Source organism: Nycticebus coucang, chromosome 1 (genome assembly GCF_027406575.1).
Source record: "Nycticebus coucang isolate mNycCou1 chromosome 1, mNycCou1.pri, whole genome shotgun sequence".
NCBI classification, from domain to species: Eukaryota; Metazoa; Chordata; class Mammalia; order Primates; family Lorisidae; genus Nycticebus; species Nycticebus coucang.
Genome location: NC_069780.1, coordinates 83,891,438 through 83,910,199, shown reverse-complemented (window position 1 = coordinate 83,910,199; position 18,762 = coordinate 83,891,438).

Here is an 18,762-nt window from a genome sequence, read left to right as displayed (position 1 = left end):
GTGGGACCACATCCAAAAGTAAAGACAGATCACCAGCAAATGCTGGGTGTCGCAGTGTGACTAATGTCTGTTATACCACAAAGCTCTACGGATCAGTAATGGCAGTCTATCCCTTAACGTGTTCTCAGGAGATAGTCAAGTCGTTCTTCAGAAAGAACAGCAATATCATAATACAATATCATGAGATTTGCTGCCTAAAGATGATGCCTGGATATGGAAGAAGAGGTATTAGAAAGATAATTTAGAGGGAGAAGAACCTTGTCATTATTAAAAATGTGTAGCCTTTGTATACGGTCAGCCTTTTGGCTAGGTGGAATTGTGCCATTCTATTTATTATTCAACTTTAAGCAGTATTGATAATCTTGATATTTTTCTAGTGGTAAAAAAGTCAGAAACTGATAACTAGATGAGAGCCCCATCAGAGGCCATTTCCTAGATGCTGCTTTAAAAAGCTAATTATACAATATTAATAAAACTTCTAAGATGATATAAGTTAAAATGTACATTTTTATCTAGTTAATGTTTTACATATTATATACTTTGATGGATTCATTGGTGTGAAGTTTATGATATTTTCCTTTGAGACTTTTAAAATCTAGGAGACATTATGGTCCTCTTCTCTAAATCACGGCACTTACCATTTTACAAAGTTTGAATCAGACCTATAGAAGAATGTCAACTGCAATGAGCAACTAAAAAATATGGATGAGTTATGCAGCAGAAGATCTTGCCTGCAGACCTTCCTGAAAATACTAGAGAATTATTCTTGCACATTTCCACTCTCACAAGGCTAATTTCTTTCACTTACATGTACCCACACGCCACAGAGCATCAAAAATGACTTCTGCCACCTTACGTATTTCCCACGCTTGTGTCTCCTTTTCATCGTCCTTCTACTTATGGAGATACAAATTGGTATTATTATTTTCACTATATCAATTAGTTAGCAAATGTGATTTACTCTTTTTCAAAACAAAAGCACTTGAAAACATTTAACAGCTTCATAATTAGATCTTTTAAGACACAGTTAGATATGACTTATGATTAAGTTTTTGAAGTAGATTAGTATTTTATAGTTAGATGTGACTTTATAATTTGATAGCTTGCAGAGAAAAATATTTTAAGTAATTGGACAATTTTAAGTAAATTGTACAATTTTAAGTAATTGTACTGTCAGAAAACTCTTCATGCTAAAAATCTCTCTCTCTTCTGCTTTCAAGGTGGGGATTTGAAATTAAGGTTCTATTTAACTTTTGAAAGTATTTCCACTGACTGAGTAGTCTAAAAGGAAATGTTGAGCTTCCCTTAATTCTGATAAACTTATATATTTTAGGTATTTCATAATAAGCAGATAATTTTTCCTTATCTTGGGAACATTTTGATCTTTAATTTATATTTAAATAGAATTGTACAAGTAAATACCCAAGGTGGGGGGAATTCCTATAAAAATAAATGACAGTCAGGAAAACACTAGAGAAAGGTATGTGATTTTTCACACAGGTCCAGGGAAGAAACTTGTAAAACTAATGAAAGTGAAGTTAAGGAATTTTATAAGACAACTCATGATTAGCTTTGGGAAAGCATTGAAAGAGGTGTTGAAAAGATACACATTAAACATCTGGTCTTATAAACTGCATTTTAATTTGTTTTCATTATTTAAAATTTAAAATATATTTTTCTATGCTTTGCTATTTATGCTTACATCTAACAGATTTTTCTCTTCTTGATAGAACTCTGTATATTACTTTGAATATTAGTTTTTTGAGATCTTGCATGAGGACACATTTAGAACATAGCATCAAATTAAATATGTAATTAATACTGAGGCAAGGAATTTCTAAAATGATTTAAGATTTTAGCTTAAAAGGCCAAATAAAGGTCTCTCTGCTCACTCTGTAGATGCCCTTGTCATGGTGGCATGAATGAGAGGGGAGAAGCAAGTTCAATTCTCCTTTAGTCCTGCTATAAATTGCACCTCATGCACTTCATTTGCTCTGCAGGAATATGTAAACATAACATTGGCAATTCTGTTTCCCATCTACGGAGCTTTTAGCTGATTCAAACTTGGAATAATAAGGTGCTATACTTACAACTCAAGTAAAATTTGGGGAAAAAAGCCCAAATTCTCAATAACTTTAATTGTAACACTTTTTAAAAGAATTCTTGAGACTTTCTTTTTGTCATCTTTACAGCTCATTATACTAGAAAGAAAATTATTAGTAGACCATCTTTCCTTTAGGGTGTTTTTCCTCAACATTAAGATGTTTGGTGCTTCTTATGCTTTGCTAGAAAGACTATTGGCTCCTGTCAATATATATATATTGGGGGAGAGTATATTTGTTATTTTTATATTTATATGAATCAATACAAATGAAAATAACCCTTGAAATTTCTATTTTCTTCATTACTACATCACAATTGAAAATATTTTACCCACATTAAAAAATTATGTATTTACGGGTGGCACCTGTGGCTCAAGGAGTAGGGCGCTGGTCCCATATGCCAGAGGTGGCGGGTTCAAACCCAGACCCGGCTAAAAACCACAAAAAAAAAAAAAAAAAAAAATGTATTTACATTTCACATGTTAATTTAGTAAGCTTTTAAGTCTGACTTTTTGTACAGAAAAAAATACATATATATACTTTCTCTCCCAGACATACACACACATGTATATGCCTCCTTAATTGATTTAAAATAGATTTATTTAAAATCTAGGCATTGAAAGGGACACTGGGAAAAAATCAAATATATTAACGTGTCATTCATGAATTTATCTAGCACTAGCACATACAAGGGGCTAAATCTCAGAAATAGGAATTAGTACAAATGGCCAATTATAATAAGGCATAGCTTGCTGTGGCTTGTAAGAAGTTTAACATGAGAGTGTGTGTGAGTGAAAATGTGGGCTGTGGACGGAGAGTGTGATAAAGACGGCTGCCAGTGCAAATTCTTTTTCACTCTTTCCTTTGAGAAGTGAATCTGAACTGTCTGCAGGAAGTGAATCTGGATTGTCTGCAGTGATTTATTGGCATAACAGAATGCATTATCAGCAATAGTATGAGACTCCTAAGTCTGGGCTATAAAATAACTTCCAGCTTTATACTGGACTCTCTTGAAATGCTCACTCTTGGGAGCATATTCTCTAAGACCCCACCTGACATGCAATGAGAGACTGAAGTCAAATGGAGCTGCCATGCGTTTGTTCCTTGGTCAAAACCCTCACCTGAGATCCCACGTAAAAGCCAACATCAACCTGCAGCCATCTTGGATATCCAGTTCAGTAGAACTTGCAGGTGGTATACTTTAAGTTTTTTAAGCAAGTATTTATAAATGTAATTTTATTCCCTCAAACATTAATTGAACATCAGGAGTTCACTTCTACTCACTATTAGTATATGGTGTGGTACCAGAATCCAGGAAATCTCCATGGCCTAACACAGCCTGAGTTTATTTCTTGATATCCAACATAAGTCAGCAGGCAGCTCTGCTACATCAAGTTACAAAAGGATTCAGGTTAACACATGCACCGTTCCCTCAAAGCTACACTTTGTGGAACACAAGTTCTCTTTGCTGAGGCGGGGAGGATGAGAGGACTGGAAAATCACATATGAGCTTTCATAGCTTCGCACTTTCATGTTCACCACATTAAATTGGCCAGAACTAGTGGTATATCTCCCCCAACTGCAGAGGACCCGGCAAATATATATGAGCCAGTGGAGTCTTTGACATGACTGACAATTCCACACTCAGACTTGGACTGCAGTCAGGAATCTGGTGAAACATCCAACCTAGACTTTCATGTTAAATGTGGACATACATGCATTTAATGAAAATGCAGTAGCTTAAAAAGTAAAAGAAATAAGGCAAATATAACCAAGGAAATAGTCATATTGAGAAGGAGAAAAGTGAAAAGGAGAACATTTATTTAGGGTTTAGGATGTGCTAGACATGTTTTAAGAACATAAAATGTATTATTTCATTTACTCTTCACAACTACCTCTAAAGCAATTATTTTTATTATCACCACTTTATAGGTGAGAAAACTCCAAGTACAGAGAGGTTGAGCAATTGGCTCAAGGTCACGCTAGTACATGATGGGGGAAATAGGAACCTAGCCAGTCTCACTCTGCTCCAGATTTTACTAAAATGATGCCAGTTGCAGGGGGGCGGGGCATAGCACCCGGAGCAGGTCAGCTTGTCTTCCAAAAAGCCTCACAGAATAGCATAATTATCACATTAAAATGATGTGGACCAGAATATGATTCTCAGCCTTCTAAGCACAGAAATATCTATCATCCCACCAGCCATGGACTCTCAGGAGTGACCTGAGATTGATGAGCACATGTATAACACAGAGGCTACTGTATTAATTTATAATGAGGATTTATTGTGAGAGGGAGCTAGACACTGTGTGGAAAGGCCACAGTCAACACTTGTTTCTGAGAACTTACCTATATTGAATGGCAAATCTTACATGAACATGACCCATCCTTTCATTAGTTATGTTAATATATCGTAGGTAGTACTTAAAGTCCTTTAGTCTCTACTGTTGACCACACACCTTGTGAGATTTTCTTTACTTTTTAACTCTCAGAGGGCAACTTCCTCTATCTTATTTCCAAATTGACAGGGAGAACGTCAATACTGTTCCTGAGGACAATAACAGAAATGACTCGAAAGTACTCAAGAAGTTGGTCTGAAGTCTACACCTATCAAATTGGGCAGGTCATTGGCCTAAAACACTTTGAGCTTGTCACTGTGTTATTTTTAATAACAATGCAGGACCAAATGAAATTTGTACACCAGGCTCTGCAACATCCCAGCTCCCCATTTCCTCCACTGGGTTTGTTTTATAAAATAAGCAACCTACTTGAATAATCTCTCAGACCAGGTTGAGGGTCCCAGGAGTATCAAAGCTTCCTTCACTCCCAACACAGTTTCTTTCCTTCATCAATTTAACAAATAGTGTTTCACTGTTTCTATCTCAACGGAAAAAATGTCACACATAATAGTTAAATAATGTATTTTGACTACCTGTTAATACATTCTGCACCTGCCCAGTCATCATTGCTTCAGAGAATCCAGCAGAAAGACAGAAACTGTTAGAACACTGAGGACGCATAATTTTTAAAAGGAAACTATAAGATTGTTTCTAATCAACTTATGGTATATAGATTTCAATAATGGTCAAAGAAAAATTGAAATTTTGCGTTGTTTTTTTTTTTTTTCACTCTTTTCAGTGTGTATATCATCATCACTCAGAAATAAAAGGCAGGCACATATAGCCGGGCGTTGTGGCGGGTGCCTGTAGTCCCAGCTACTCGGGAGGCTGAGGCAAGAGAATCGCTTAAGCCCAGGAGTTGAAGGTTGCTGTGAGCTGTGTGAGGCCACGGCACTCTACTGAGGGCCATAAAGTGAGATTCTGTCTCTACAAAAAAAAAAAAAAAAGGCAGGCACATAAAATCAGAGAAAATGCAGGCTCATTTCCTTTCTTCCATAAAAATGATTCCACTGGTAATATTCATCCTCCATTCTGAAAGATGAAAGCTTATTATCATTATCAAATAGTTCCTTTTTTTGCAGTGGTTTTACCCTTAGCCAATCACTGGTGGAGAGAACAAAGATTTCTACCTTTCAGTAGCTGTAAAGAAAAGCTGGGAAATGTTTATTTATTAAAATTTGCTCCATTATTTATTAAGATGTTCTCACCTTTAACCAATAGGTTCTAATACTTTGTTTTGAAAATGTATACAATGTATCTTATTTATTCTTTAAGACTATTAAACATGATATTTGTCTAAAGTACTCACCAGTATATTACACAGTCAGGTTCTGTTGGGCCTCTGTCTTTAGAAAACTATGGTCTTGAAAATTACTGTATTAGTCAGATCTCACTAGGGTTACCTGAGTAATAACCATTCTCAATATCCCAGGAGCTTTTAACAGCACATATTTATATTTATTTTTGTCTCACATTGCATGCCGGTGGATCTGCTCCTAGACCGTGGGTCATGTTCATGCATTCTCTTCACCTCTCCTACCTCCCAGAGACCAAGTGTGGGGTATCCCTATCTGGAATGTGATGTTTGTATGATGGAGGTGGGGGGCAAGAGAACAAGAGAGCTAAAAGGAATTCAGTCTCCATAGAGCCTCCTCTCAGACCTGTTTTAATTTCACTTCTTTTCCCACTCTACTGGCAAGAGGAAATTGTGCCCAACATCAGCGAGATGGAAAAATATACTTTTCTCAAGCAGGAAAGAAGGAAGAGAAGAATGAGCAATAATGCAATCAACTCCATTGTACCATCGTGGTCATTCCTCTTGTTCCTTTGACATACACAATTTATTCACCCCTTCTGCAAGAAAGGAAATCACTGAGAAGTCTCATCTAATCTTGGCACCACAATGTAGGTACAAGATCTCATGATAGTCTCTATGTATGATTAACTGTGGCTCTATTTGATATTTTTGACCCAGGAAATACAAAGACAAGTTATCTACCCTCCCCATACCCCTAAAATGCAATTATGGGACAAAGCAGGTTAAGCACAATAAACACTCTCACTGGAGAAACACAAAGTAGTCACTGGTCTATAGCAATTCTGAAACCCTTCTGGACAAATGTTGCAAAGATCCTCTATCTTGGTAATAAAAGAACTTTGTTTTCTTTTAATTAGGCCCCACTTTGGCTCCCAAACAATAGCTCCCTAGTCTATTTTCTCCATGGATCTTGGAACCACCTCTGGGAAATGTTTTACCCTCTTTAATTATTTGGTCATATCTTAAAAGGCTGTTGGTGTTTATAACCTTTGGAGTGACCAAGCTGCTTTCTCCGCCTGCTTCCTGCCCATGGAATTGGCAACATAGGTGTTGATTTATGTTTTGTGTGCTCATGTTCTTTTCTTTTTTTTTTTTTTTTTTTTGTAGAGACAGAGTCTTACTTTATGGCCCTCGGTAGAGTGTCGTGGCCTCACACAGCTCACAGCAACCTCCAACTCCTGGGCTTAAGCAATTCTCTTGCCTCAGCCTTCCGAGTAGCTGGGACTACAGGCGCCCGCCACAGCACCCGCGGGTTGCAGTTTGGCCGGGGCCAGGTTTGAACCCGGCACTCTCGGTATATGGGACTGGTGCCCTACCAACTGAGCCATAGGCGCCGCCCTCACGTTCTTTTCTTAATCCAGACTGGCAACAGCTTAAGTAATACAATGCTTTTAGAAACTTTGCTGCCTTATGCTTTTTGTTCTAAGGCTATACTCATACCAGAATACTTTTTGAGCCTTGTCTCTCTCACTAGACTTAATCATACGTGCCCTGTACTCATCAGCCCTCCTAAAACACAAGCACTTTGCCACTTTTCCTCAGCCAATTTATCCAACTAAGAGAAATTACTGGAGGCCACAATCAGGAGTCTTAAAAAAATGTATGATTGTCATGCCTTGATTTGTTTATGCTCAGAAGTTTTATCTTAACTATTAATCACTGTCTATGGCTCAGGAGATTTTTCAGTTTATCTTTGACGCAGTAGAAATGAGAACTGCTTCATTTTCCAGTCCTCCAAGTTCTTCATGTTCTTGATATTTCCTCCTATTCTCCTTGCCAAGAGGATAGCTCATATCTGAGCTTGTTCTTTTGTAAGTTAGCTTCTAAAACAGCAAATGACAACAAACGTTAAATACCAAATACATTACATACATCCTTAGACTCTGGAGTATTTAAAAGTATTTAAAGGCATTTAAAATGTTAGCCTTGCTAAAAGCAACCTGAGTAAGAGCTGAGCCCTGTTCCTACTAAAAATAGAAAAAGTAGCCAGGCATTGTGGTGGGCACCTGTAGTCCCAGCTACTGGGGAGGCTGAGGCAAGAGAATCACTTGAACCCAAGAGTTTGAGGTAGCTGTGAGCTATGATGCCACGACACTCTACCCAGGGCAACAGAGTGAAACTGTCTCAATAAATAAATAAATACATAAATAATAAATTTGTTTATAGCCAAATATTTTCTTTTTAATAACATAGTTTGTCATCTTTCCGGATTCCTATACGTTTTCTTACCTTACATTAATCAGCCCCAAGCTAGTGTTAGAACATCCCGTTTCTTTGTTGTTGTTATTATGAAAAACACTTTACTTCTAGGTATCAATATCACAATTTGGCAGCTTCAGTTTGTTTCTTTATGTAGAATAATTTTCTACATAGACAAACAACCCTCTCTAAATCTCAGTGGCTTATATTACAAATACTTACATCTTCTTCCCACTGATGGCTACCCGCCATAGTATGCTCAGGATGGGACCTGGATTCAGGTGTGCTCCACAAGTTGCTGGGAACTGGTAATGCTTTTTGACTTTTAGTGTCCAGAATTGTCAAAGTGCCACTTCTGCTTACATTCCATTGTCTAAAACAAGTCATATGGAGAAGCCCAATATTAATGGGATAGGAATGTACCTTTATCTCAGTAGCAAGAGAGGATTGAATTCTTGTTAAAGGAAGGATAATTCAGTTCACCACAGTTGCTCCACCTTTATTGATCTGACTCTGATGTGAATCGATAAGGGGAAATGATGACATGTGAGTATCCATGTTATATCACTAATGATCAGATGCTAATAAATCTAAGTTTCTGGTGTCTACAAAATTGTTTAAATAATAGTTTCATTAACCATTATTTAATAAAAATAGTTTTAATAATAAAATAGTTTTATCAGTTTGATATAAAAGAGGAAACCTACCTACTCCTTGCTCTGTGTAAATGCATTTATTAAAATACTGTTCTGACTTTTCTACTGTTAGTACAGGACATAAATAAGCATGCGGTAATGACGTTAGGTCGGAACTACACAAGTTACGTGTAATTTAGGATTAGAACAGCAGTGAGAAAAGACAATCATTTCTTTATCTATAATATTAAAGGAAACTTATCACCCCCTTAGATAAATTTCAAACTTAATTCAGTTGCCATTATGCTACACCATTGTACATGGGCAAATAAATTGCCTTTTAATATGACCCTAATATTGTCAGTCTGACTGTCAGCCAGGATTCCCTTGGCTTTACATCTGAAAAATAAGTTTTTCTACAGCATGAACCAGGTAAAGTGTAAAACCTTGTCTGCTATCAACCCTCCCTACCTGCCTCCCAACATCCTTGATGGGAGTTTGGAATTCTTTTAAATTATTTTTTTTTTTGCTTTTATCCTTTAGATAATATTTACATACAACAGTCCAAGTGGAAGCAGTCATCCTGAAGCCGACTGCTGAAAGGGAAGTGTGAACAATGGCAGAATGTGCTTCTCTGATGAGGAATTTGGCTTATCCCCTCTCAGCACCTTTACAAATTTCACTCAGCACCTGATAGTCATTTCAGAACATTACCAGATCTCCGGCACTCCACAATAAGCAACTGGAGAGTGCCATCCGCTTTCTACGTGGGTCCTATTATTCATCCATTCTGCGACTATTACGTTATCTGTCTGTCAGAATTTATAACTGTTCAGACAAGAGTAAAATACCCAGTGTTTCCACAGGACTTTTATACCAGCCGCTCATGTCAGTTTTCCACCTGTTCATTCTATAACAAGCTTAAATTCATGAGAAGGGGTATAACCACTTTCAAGACAAGACTGAGGCCCTTAGTTCCAAGGTTGGGACTGTCCCTCATTTCTCCAGGGACACATGTCATTTTATTTGATCATCACAGCAATTTGAGCTGCCCTGGGATGTCAGCCAGAAAATGCTGAAGTCAGTGAAGGATGAAAGAAATTATGTAAAATTCTAATTCTTGGAAGCACGTTTTTCTCTTGAGTTCTCTTCTTGGAACATAAATCAAAATCGAGTCAAAGACCCAAAGGTGATCGAAGACTCAAATACATTAATCTTGTGTTCTCAGATGTGAACCCCAATTCTCAACTATTTTCTTCCAATTTTCATGTGTAATATGGAAGACTTTTGTTTAAAAACAAATGACAAAATAAAGTGCAGTGACATAATAGTTTAAGAAGAATCACTACACACCTTCACTTCATAATAGCTGAAATCCGAAGCAATGACAATACCAGGTGCCAGGAGGACGTGCAGCACCAGGAACGCTCATTCACGTGTGTGGGAATGCAAAATGGTACAGCCACTTGGAAATAGTTTAGCAGTTTCTTACAAAACTAAACACGCTCTTATTATATGACCCAACCATTGCAGTTCTTGGTGTTTACCTAATGAATCAATGTCTACGTGAAATCCTGCACATAAATATTTGCAGATGCTTTATTCATAACTGATAACACATGGAAATAACCAAAACATCCTACACATAGGTGAATGGATAAACAGTGACCCATCCATCCAATGGCATGTTACTCAAAAATAAAAAGAAGTGAGATATGAAGCCAAGAAAGGAGCTGGAGGAATTTTATCTACACATCACTAAGTGAAAGAAACCAATCTGAAAGGCGACATACTGGGTAATCCCAGCATGATGGAGACAGTGGTTGCCAGGGACAGGGAAGGAGGAACAAATAGAGAGGGAGGAATTTTTAGGGCAGTGAAACTATTCTGTATAAGACTGTAATAGTGGAACCACGTCCTTATACATTTATAACACAATACAATGTACAACACAAAGAGCAAACCTCAATATAAACTATCAACTTTAATAATAATGTGTCGGTAACGGCTCATCAGTTATAACAAACGTACCACACCAATGGAAGGTGTTAACAAGAGAGGAACCTGGGAAATGGGGAGGGAAATGGGGATTTTTTGGATTTCTGCTTAAAAGTAAACTAAGTTTGTATTCTGTACATTTAAAATTGATCCCCCAAAAAGGCGTGTTAATGTAAGAAAAAGAATTTTTAACAATAGAGAGCTGTAAAGATAATTGATTACAATGTATGGCATCATGAGATAATTCTTTTTTTTTTTTTTTTTTTTGATTGTTGGGGATTCATTGAGGGTACAATAAGCCAGGTTACACTGATTGCAATTGTTAGGTAAAGTCCCTCTAGCAATCATGTCTTGCCCCCATAAAGTGTGGCACACACCAAGGCCCCACCCCCCTCCCTCCTTCCCTCTTTCTGTTCCCCCCCATAACCATAATTGTCATTAATTGTCCTCATATCAAAATTGAGTACATAGGATTCATGCTTCTCCATTCTTGTGATGCTTTACTAAGAATAATGTCTTCCACGTCCATCCAGGTTAATAGGAAGGATGTAAAGTCTCCATTTTTTTTAATGGCTGAATAGTATTCCATGGTATACATATACCACAGCTTGTTAATCCATTCCTGGGTTGGTGGGCATTTAGGTGCCGGTCTCATATACCGAGGGTGGTGGGTTCGAACCCAGCCCCCGCCAAACTGCAACAAAAAAATGGCCGGGCATTGTGACAGGCACCTGTAGTCCCAGCTACTTGGGAGTCTGAGGCAAGAAAATCACCTAACCGCAGGAGTTGAAGGTTGCTGTGAGCTTTGACACCACAGCACTCTACCAAGGGTGATAAAGTGAGACTCTGTCTCTTAAAAAATAAATAAATAAAAATAAACTTCATCACATATTACTTTTCATTTCATAAAAAAAAATCTAGATATGTTCATTAAAAAACATATGAATAATGACACAATATTGAGTACATATTCTAAAGCTTTATATTTGGAAAATATAATTTCTTCTTGAAAGAAATTCTGTTAAATATTATATTTTAAGTAAATAGTTTTAAAGTTTATAATTTTAGATATTGTAAAAAGTAAATGTTCTCATAAAATAATTTTTAATTGAAAAATATCATTAAATAGTCACATTTATGCTTCCTTCTGCCATGGCCTTAGTTAAGAGTGCCTTTTATCTCTTGTCTAAAGTATTTATTTATTCATTTGCTCAACATACATTGAGTACTTATTACACGCTGTGCATTGTTCCAGATAATACGGTAGAAAAAGAGATAGAGATAAATAAAGGATATGTCCAACCTGAAGGTGTACACGAACCCAGTGAAACAGAGTGATACATTGTTTAAATCCAAGTAAGTTTACTTCTGTAACAATGTCAAGATCTCAGCAGCCTAACAAAATAAAGGCCAATTTCCAATTTATATCACAGTCTGATGTAAATGTGTGTATGTGGTTAGGACGGCAGTTGTTGAGGGCAGGAATGCTCCCTGCAGTGACTCAGCCTCTTTCTTTCCACACAGGGGCTCCAACTTCAACACGTGGTCTTTAAAAATAAAAAGATAAAAAAGAGATAAAATGCGGAACACTGAATAGAGGATTCTACCTGTAGATACAGGCCTGGTAACCGTGTATATCACATGACCCTGTCCTATCTATAAAGAAAGGTGGGAGATAGAATCTTGCTATGCCTCCAGGAGGAAATTAAATGGGTGACTCAAGAACACAGTGTTTTCACACAGGCATATGAGGAAATATCTCCAATACAATGTGGCAAGTGACAGAGCAGATTTATTCAAGGAGGGAGGTTCCAAAGACTTTTTGTTAAAGCTCATATAATTCAACTATTTTCCCATAAAGACAAATGTAAGCCAGAGGAGGCGTGTTACAACTCACTACCCCTTATTAGCACGGTTTTTGCTTTCCTCTTCCATTTCTCAACCAATGTATTTTAAAGTTGGCTCTTCCAAATGAGTTAGCCCAGTATGTTATGCAGCATTTGACCACCTTCTTGCCAGTTCCTTAACTCTAACTTCAATTTCAAAGTTTAAGGTACATTTAGCAGTAACTGCAATAATGCGACCACTATAAAAGACCTCCAGATGACTCTGTCACAGGATCACAAAAATATGCTAAGTTATAATAGTATTATGTGATGAATTACAGCCTAACATCCCCAAATTACCCACAGACAATCTGAGACTCATAAGAAAATTCACACAATACTGACCAAACATGAGGGAAAGCCAGGTCTGTTTAGCCAAATTGGAGCCCTGTGTGGCAGTAAAGCCAACACAGTTTACAATTTCCACTGCTTCGTAGTTTTAAAGGTATGTAATTTTAGGCCAGGAATGGTGGCTCACCCTTGTAATCCTAGCACTCTGGGAGGCCAACGCCAATAGATTGCTTGAACTCAGGAGTTCAAAATCAGCCTGCGATCCCATCTCTACTTTAAAAAAAAAAAAAAATAGAAAAAACTATCCAGGTGTTATAGCCAACACCTATTAGTCCCAGCTACTTGGGAGGTCAAGGCAGGAGGGTCAGCTGAGCCCAAGAGTTTGAAAGTGCTGTGAGCTATGACACCATGGACTCTACCCAAGATGACAGAGTAAAACTCTGTCTCAATTTAAAAAAGTATGTAATTTTGATGAATATTCTTAAATTTTGTCCGATTGTTAATATCATAAAGCATGACATTAAAATGTTATAATTTATACTATTTAAAATCACAAAATAAACTTTGCATAGAATGTTATCAGATCTCTACACTGCTTTTTTAGTAGCCTGATAAGCTACAGACCAATCTGATAGAGTCTCAATTCTTAGCCACTTCTACCCCCATCCCCATGTGATCCAAAGAGAATTATAAGGAGAAGCACAAATTTTATCCTGTTACTCCTTTAAATCAAAACCTTTACTACTTCTTTGCCCCACTACCAATAGGAAAAAAGTCCAGACTCTAAAGATTTTTAATGCAGTTCCATATAACAAACATTTAAGGAAACTCTACTTGATGCCAAATGTTTGGAAGAAACATAGCTGACAAAGTCCACAATCTGTGTAAATCTTTGCAAACCTTACTCTTCCATCCCTATTTGCTATTTGCTACCACTATCCATCTTTGGTTCTAACTTAATTAGCAACTAGGCATTCTCTGACCACGAGATTTTTTGTTTTATTTTCTTGCCTTTGAGCACACTGTATCAGCCAGATTTGAGTATAGCAAACAGGTTCTGCAAGCAGAAAGGGATCTATCATGGGAAATGAAATGCTTGCAAAAGGATTGGAAGAGTTGGAGCAGAGGGGGTCACGGGACTGCTGCTGGACCATCAAGCTCAAGGACACACTTAAAGTTGAAAACTAGACCCAAGAACACTGACTCTGGCTCCTACAATGACTGTGACTGCCTTTAGATACTCTAGACCAGCAGTTCTCAACCTGTGGATCACAACCCACAGGAAGTGTATTAAAGGCTCACAGCATTAGGAAAGTTGAGAACCACTGCTCTAGACATTGGAGTATTAAGTCTGGCTTCTATGACTACCTTTATTTTTTATTTTTTTTTTAGAGACAGAGTCTCACTTTGTTGCCCTCGGTAGAGTGCCATGGCATCACAGCTCACAGCAACCTCCAGCTCTTGGGCTTAGGCGATTCTCCTGCCTCAGCCTCCTGAGTAGCTGGGACTATAGGCACCTGCCGAAATGCCTGGCTACTTTTTGTTGCAGATTGACTGGGTCTGGGTTCGAACCCTCCATCCTGGGTATATGGGGCTGGCGCCCTACCCACTGAACCACAGTGCCCAGTATATTTTTTGTTGCAGTTTGGCTGGGTCCAGGTTCAAGCCCGCCACCCTCGGTATATGGCGCCAGCACCCTACCCACTGAGCCACAGGCGCTGACCTGCTATGACTACCTTTAAACTCCAGCATCTCTGTGGCATCATTTGTCAGTTAAAATAGTATAAAGAAAAAGACTCCCAACACAAAGCCACATGCCAAATTTCACACCTATGTATCTAATTAGCATAACCTAATTTGCATCTAGACTTTGACTGCCAGAAAGTCTAGGAAACGTTAAGTTTGAGCTTTCTGTCCCCCATAGTTCTAGAATGCACAGAGAGGAAAGTAAGAATGAAGCTGAGTCCTGTCCAGGACACAGTCCACTCTTGGTGCCCGGATTGCTTTTCTCCCCTGTTCTTTGCCTACTGCATGTAATACCCACTTTTCACATACAGCTCTACTAGTTATGTGTATGGGATGATTTCTCCGGCTATAAGTCAGGATGACAACATTGGCCAATTCCTGGTAATACCTTTCACATAGAAGGTACTGCATAAAAAAAAAAAAAAAACCATACAGTATGAGTGAATGGTGCTCCCAGAAATTGTTTGCCATTCTAGCCCAACCCTAAGTCTGACCTTCTCTGCTTCCACAAGCATAATTGTCCTGTGATGGTTTGCTCCCTGCAGATCTCACTGGACTGAGTACTTTCAGAAAGCAGAGCCTGTATCTTATTCTTATGTGTATATTCCTCTTTTCTTTTTCTCATACCCTGGTGTGTAAGAGGCATGTTTGTATAAGAAATCTTTGCTGGCCGGGCATGGTGGCTCACACCTGTAATCCTAGCAATGTGGAAGGCTGAGGCAGGTGGATTGCCTGAGCTTGGGAATTGGAGACCAGCCTGAGCAAGAGCAAGACCTCATTTCTACTAAAAACAGAAAAGCTTGCTAGGCTTTGTGGCAGGCGCCGGTAGTCCCAGCTACTGGAGAGACTGAAGCCAGAGGATTGCTTGAACCCAAGAGACCAAGGTTGCTGTGAGCTATGATAATGCCACAGAACTCTACCCAGAGCCACAGAATGAGACTCTGTCTCGAAAGAAAGAAAGGAAGGAAGGAAGGAAGGAAGGAAGGAAGGAAGGAAGGAAGGAAGGAAGGAAGGAAGGAAGGAAGGAAGGAAGGAAAGAGAGAGAAGAGGAGAAGTGAGGTTTGTTGAAGAAGTGAATCTAGCAAGCAAGTCAGCCATGAAAATGCCTTTTAATCATAGATTTTTGTGTAATTTGTTTGGTGTTATCATATCAAAAAGGAGATTTCTGGAAACTGCTTTTATATACGTGGAGGAAATGTTTTATGAAATTTCTAAATATGTAGGAGATTCAACTTAATAATGTATTTTAAATATTTAAGATCTAGGGGAAATGCATTCTATCTGGGAGTTACCAATTGTAAGCCTGGGATTTGATTTTTGGTAGGTATGTAAGTTCTTTCATGACCAAGTCAGTTACTTTTTTTCCTATTTAGGATTTAGAATTAATTTGAAAAAAAAAGGGCGGTACCTAAATGATTGGTGTATGTTCTCCTCACAGGTTTGTTGTTGCAAGGCACTGAAACTATATAAAGAGAAGTAGGTGTCGTTGTGGGAATATTGGTGTCATTGTGGGCAGGAACATCTGAAGCTGAAAATCAGGTCGAGGGGCTCCCAGGATGCAGCATCTTACGTCTCCCAAGCCACACGGCTTCCTTAACGTCTCTCTTGCTCTCTGTCCATTCGTACTTTTTTCCCCTTGGCCAACTTTTCAACTTCAGTGAGTAGCTCTCTTTCCTTCCTATTTACTCACATCCCTCTTCCCCACAAGGCTGACTTGCCTGAGATCATCATGGTTTTGACTGGATGCCCATGGCAGGTCTCTCTCCATCTTTTCAGCTACTGCTGTCTGATTCTGGTTTCCATTCGAAATCTTGCAAGAAAGACCAGGATTGGCCCAGCTTATTTTTTCACACTCGGCTACAGCATGGGAAGTTTTCACATCCAGCCTGTGTTTCAGCTGCCGAAAGTCATCTTTTCTTTGGTTCCTGCTGGAAACTTTTTCTAGGACTACTGGCTTATCACAAACCAATGGAAGATGATTTCTCATAACATAGGCAGTCATGAGCCTTTTTGCATGTTAACGGTTTACCACAATTATTTCTTCCTGGTTGTTTGGGGGGTTTATAAAAGTGTTGTACTACTCTGTGGCATGGATGGATGTGCAGAAGGCACAATACTCCTTGGTCAGAGAACAGGAAAGTTTATTACTCACAACAATGGCAATGGCCTGAGTATCTTCATTTCTTTCCATCAGTTCTACAAGCTTCAGTTACCACAGGTCAATGGGACTAGGACACAGAGTGGGTTATATTATAAAACAGAATTATCGGGATTAGGACTCTCAAATCTTTCACAAATCTGCACATAACTTTTGCTTGGTAGAGAGGTATTATCTTTATTATTATAGTGGACTAAAAACAGAACTGTTCTCTGTCCCAGAGAAAGATACTATCTCTACCTTCCAAGGTTATTTGCTATTTGACAAATGTCTCTGAAAAGATTCAAAAGAAAACTCATCAGTGCCTCTACTTGTAAGATACTCAGAAACATGTGTGACCAAGAAAGAAATTTTTTTTATATCAGTAGATAACTCCTTTGTACCCAAAGAGAAATTATCATTTACCTTCATAATTTATGTAATCAAACAGGTTTTTTTTTTTTTATTGGTGGTAGTTGGCATGGCTCACGTGTTCCTTCTAAAACTGGTAATAAGTTATAATAACAGCCTGACTCTCTTGACATGAAATATTAGTTTGTTTATCAATAGAAAACACAAACTTGCACTGAAATCTTGGACAATTTAAAATATTCTTCTAATGAATATCTGTTAACTAATGTGTTACATGAATTTGTGTTTGCAGTTTGTTTTTATCCTAGGATTTTTCTGGATTTTGTAGCAATTTATTAAAATAAATAAGACCAATATTTAATAATGTTTTAGTATTTAGACAGTATTATACCATAAGAATAGTTGCACTTCTAATTTGATGCAAACTAAATTTGTTGGCTTTTTATGCAATGATGTCTTATTTTGTAAAATGTCAATAAATAATTATTTCATTGGTTCATAATAACATTTTGCTGTATATATAGCTATTTCATCAATAACAAATTGTTTATACCATTTTCATAGCTGTGAGATTCTTAAAATTAAACTTCTAACTCAAATTATGTATATTATTCATGTTAAAATGTCAATTTAGGATGGTGACACAAAATTTTATAATCTCATTCATAAAAGGGACTGAACTAATAAAAATTAATACAGAAAGACTTTATGCCAAGTATATTTGAGTTAAGGGATAATATTATTCTATGCATATAACCACTGAGAAGACAATTATTTATGATTTTTATGCAACAGCACATAAAAGCAATAGGTCTCGAATTAAGGACTAGAAAAGACCTACAAATCAAATTGCTCATTCTTAGGAAATAAATAAACTATTCATAATTCCACAGAAATCACAAGAAGAAAAATTCTATATTAAATATACTCCCAATTATTGCACAAATTATTTTCTCTTACACAATACTTTATCACCTCCGCATGAAAATTTATTTCTCAAAAAGATCCAACGTATTATTGTTCAGGCCTATTCATTGCTTAAGGACATACAAATATTGATATAAACAAACCTATATCTTTATACAAAAGTATCTTAGGAAAGTGATGTTAGCTAATTTCCTGGTAAAGAAGTTAAATAAATTATAACATACTAAGCCTATTTCATATATACATATGTATGTGTGTGTGTATAAATACTAAGAAGTTTCATATATTATCTTAATATAGATACAACCTATAAAATAAGCACTGTTATACCTAGCTTTAAAAGCAATGACATAGGGGCAGTGCCTGTGGCTCAAGGAGTAGGGCACCAGCCCCATATACCAGAGGTGGTGGGTTCAAACCCAGCCCCGGCCGAAACAAACAAACAAACAAAAAAATAAAAACAATGACATAACTAAAATTCAAACTCAGGTCTTGTCTTCCTCCAAAGCTCCCATGAATTCTCGGCACATAGTGCTGAGATTTAGGTATAGGGAAGAGAAAGCCTAAACTAATAAGTATAAGAAATAATATAATCTGCCCTGCTTCATTTAAATTTGGGATATGTATCCTTGTACTAGGGTAGATTAGTATGGTAGCCTGTAACATGGTTCTCTGAAAGAAGGAGATAGTTATATGTCTTCTTGACAGTAATATCTAGGTAATGCAGACTCCAGAGTCAGGCTAGATTTGAA